The following is a 4,515-nucleotide window of genomic DNA, read 5'->3' on the forward strand; positions in this document are numbered from 1 at the left end:
AGACAAATAGATAAAGTAAAAACTAGAGGAAATAGAAAAAGGCAAGTGAGAGAAAAGGGGCAATAGAGAGTGAAAGTGTGTAGAGAGGAGAGAAAGTGGAAGGGCCGAAGCAGATGAAAGGTCAGAGGAATAGAGATGGGGAAGAAAGAGGAAAACTATAGATTGAGGATTGTAGCTGTAAGACGTGCAGCAGCTGTAGAGGCATCAGTAGTCAGGGGTGAGAGGGAGCTGCTACACCTAATTATTATTTTGCCTCTCTTTTTCTGCATACACTGGTATCCACAGTCTCTAGTTAATGCATTAAGTTACGGTAGTAAGAATATTTTAAGAAGGTTTATCAGTTCTATATGGTTAACAAATGTCAGAACCCTATTCAGAGGGCCACGGGGCAAGCGGGGGCTACTGGGCCAAACAGTGTGGTTGCAGGCCTTTTACATCTGATGGCCTGAGGCCCGACCTACTATTGATTCACTGTAGGCAACATTCAGTTTAAGCCTCGGGCTGTCTGGTCCATAATCAGTCCTACCAGAACCAGCAAGATCCGAGCAGCCAAAGTCTCTGAGCATGCCCCCTACACAAGCGCTGAAGCTGCAGTGGCTGCCTCCGGGACCTCTTTCACATGTGGCCCAGGAGGGCTGCGGTTGGGAGTCCTCGGGTTCCTCATACGCGGTCCAGCAACGGCAGTGGCAGGGGTGTTCTCAAAACTCCTCTGATGCTCTAGGTTCCTTAGGCTCCTCCCACAGGTAGAAGCAGTGCAACCCTCCTGGTGCCGGTCTTTAGTCGTGGCTTGGGCCTGCACAGGTTGCCACACCGGCCTCCTTCCTCCAATGTGGTCTCGACCAGACCATATTCCTTGCCTTATCCCTGTGGCATACGGGTCACTGTTCTTCCTCTGTAAACAGGCAATGGTCCTATCACCACAACAGCAATCTTTAATGCTGCATCACTTCGTATGGGGGCACCGACTTACAACATGGGCAATGACCCGTTAGGTGCAGCAACATTCATTCTCATTTTATGATGACCCCTCCTATCTAATGCAGGTATCTGACTTTTCCCAGCACAGGGGAATGTACTGATTGGTGCCTCACATCTGGCTACAGTAATCCAATCGGCAGGATCAGCCACTAGACCTCACTCCTCCAGCGCTCTCCTTTCCCTCAAAGGGCACACCAGACGCTGGTGTTCCAGGCTCCAGGGGCAGGAGGTCTTGAAGTCCCTCGGTGATGTCCCCTCAGCCAGCTTGGAGACTGGCAGGCCTTGTCTGCCAGCCCTGGTCAAAGGCAAAAGTCCTGCAGAGTTTCTCATATTTGCACAGCTCGACTGGTGGCTTTAGAGTTGACAGTTTTGGGGGCTTCGATCCTCTTATTATAATCCATTTCCAGACACCAAATGTGATTTAGAATCTGAGTCTTTTAAGTTTATGTTGGGGGTCTGCTTCCTTTTGAAGTGCCCTCTCCTCTGCTCTGCCCTTCCTCTAGAAAGCAGTCTGCCACAGCAGGAGCGACTCATATTCTGATAACACCACAACACAGGCCATGGGAGTGACTAGAGGTTCACACCTGGATGTCAGCCACAGTGATAAGTGTATCAAAAGGTTACCTCAGAGCCTCAGCCCTACTCTTTATGATTCTTTTATCAGTCTCATCGATTTCCTGAGATGTGCGCAGGCCCCTTTCCAATGACCTCTCTCTAAGTCCTGCAAAGTGTCCCATCCAGCTTCCAGGAATGCAGCAATCCACAAATCTGCCTGAGGGTGTTCTTCTACTTCCTCTCCTCATGTTCCTCCAGTCAGCCTTGTGTCTGCCAAAATGGAACACAGAGTCATTCATGTATTGTACAAAGCGCTTAATTTGAGCTAGTGATTGCAGTTGGAGGACACTGGCACTTATTTTGGGGACCGGGACTAATTTTTCCTGCATCAGATATTTATCGAGGACAAGAGAGAGAAGATGCAAAGATTGAAGAGATGGAGTAAGAAAAAGATGGTCAAGCCTTCATAAACGGAGAAAGAAGGAACTTGCACAAGTGACATAAAGGGGCAGTGAGAGTCTGGTATTGGATTAAAGAGGCATGAGGTGAGGGACATAAACGCCTACATGTTTCTTGGGGTCGAAACGCCGACATTTACCCTGTTAGCCAGCTTGAACAACAGAGATTAATCACTGTGTTACTGTTTTGAACCATGGCTACTCACTGTTTTGATTCATTGTGAATAATAGGCTCGAGTAATGAGCCATATGTCTTTAAAATAACGGATTGTTGTGATTCACACTTAATCCTTTATTCACTTTCCTACCCTCACTTAAACCACGATCACTTCACCCCAAACCCCTCTCCTTTTCATCCTAGGGGCACTTTTTATGTAACAGTGTCTAAATGATGATATAAATTGATCTATGTCCAGTGTGATTAAATAACACTGTGTACAACTTATACTTTGCGTGCTCTCAATTAACTTTTTTTTTTCTCTGATGAATGTATATGTTGTATGTTGCTAAATTGCTTGCTGGGACCATTGTTCCTATGTACTGTTCTGCACCCAGGTCCCAGAGACTTTGTTTGGGTTCACCTTTTTCAGGCAACCATGTATTGTGGATGTATGTCGTTACAACGCACACTTTTACAACGCATGCACTTACAACGCATTTTTTACAACGCATAATCCATTACAACGCATGACATTACAACGCATGACACTACAACGCATTTTTAAAAACTACCTTTACAACGCATTTCCATTACAACGCATACTACCTTTACAACGCATACCATTACAACGCATAATATTAAATTGCATTTAAGGTAAGTATTAGATAGTATAGGGGTAAAAGTTACTTTACTAACTCCAGGGGGTGCAACAGTAGGGTAAGTGTTGGATAGTATAGGGGTAAAAATTACTATTCTAACTCCAGGGGGTGCAACAGTAGGGTAAGTGTTGGATAGTATAGGGGTAAAAATTACTATTCTAACTCCAGGGGGTGCAACAGTAGGGTAAGTGTTGGATAGTATAGGGGTAAAAATTACTATTCTAACTCCAGGGGGTGCAACAGTAGGGTACGTGTTGGATAGTATAGGGGTAAAAATTACTATTCTAACTCCAGGGGGTGCAACAGTAGGATAAGTGTTGGATAGTATAGGGGTAAGAATTACTATTCTAACTCCAGGGGGTACAACAGTAGGGTAAGTGTTGGATAGTATAGGGATAAAAATTACTATTCTAACTCCAGGGGGTGCAACAGTAGGGTAAGTGTTGGATAGTATAGGGGTACAAATTACTATTCTAACTCCAGGGGGTGCAACAGTAGGGTAAGTGTTGGATAGTACAGGGGTAAAAATTACTATTCTAACTCCAGGGGGTGCAACAGTAGGGTAAGTGTTGGATAGTATAGGGGTAAAAATTACTATTCTAACTCCAGGGGGTGCAACAGTAGGGTAAGTGTTGGATAGTATAGGGGTAAAAATTACTATTCTAACTCCAGGGGGTGCAACAGTAGGGTAAGTGTTGGATAGTATAGGGGTAAAAATTACTATTCTAACTCCAGGGGGTGCAACAGTAGGGTAAGTGTTGGATAGTATAGGGGTAAAAATTACTATTCTAACTCCAGGGGGTGCAACAGTAGGGTAAGTGTTGGATAGTATAGGGGTAAAAATTACTATTCTAACTCCAGGGGGTGCAACAGTAGGGTAAGTGTTGGATAGTATAGGGGTACAAATTACTATTCTAACTCCAGGGGGTGCAACAGTAGGGTAAGTGTTGGATAGTATAGGGGTAAAAATTACTATTCTAACTCCAGGGGGTGCAACAGTAGGGTAAGTGTTGGATAGTGTAGTGTAATATTATGCGTTGTAATGGTATGCGTTGTAATGGTAGTATGCGTTGTAATGGAATGCGTTGTAAAGGTAGTTTTTAAAAATGCGTTGTAGTGTCATGCGTTGTAATGTCATGCGTTGTAATGGATTATGCGTTGTAAAAAATGCGTTGTAAAGGTAGTGCGTTGTAAAAGTTGCGTTGTAAAGGTTGTTCCCCATGTATTGTACCCAGCGCTTAATTTGAACTAGTGATTGCCGTTGGAGGACACTGGCACTTATTTTGGGGACTGGCACTAATTTTTCCTGCATCAGATATTTATCAAGGACAAGAGAGAGAAGACACAAAGATTGAAGAGATGGAGTAAGAAAAAGATGGTAAAGCCTACATAAACGGAGAAAGAAGGAACTTGCACAAGTGCCATAAAGGGGCAGTGAGAGTCTGGTATTGGATTAAAGAGGCATGAGGTGGATTTAAGACTACCAGCCTTGTTATCTGGTGCGCCGACGTTTAATTGCACTGGTAGCGCACTTCTGAGTTGGGCTTTGGGAACTGGCAATCTTTTTTTCACAATCTACGCACTGATTGTATGATTCACAGGCACACATACACCCAGCAAATCTATATAATACACACGCACTACACACCAACCTATTGTAGACTAAAAGTGGGTTAAGCACACAGCAGCTGAACTTTGAAAGAGT

The sequence above is a fragment of the Triturus cristatus genome, chromosome 1_2, assembly GCF_964204655.1.
Source record: "Triturus cristatus chromosome 1_2, aTriCri1.1, whole genome shotgun sequence".
NCBI lineage: Eukaryota > Metazoa > Chordata > Amphibia > Caudata > Salamandridae > Triturus > Triturus cristatus.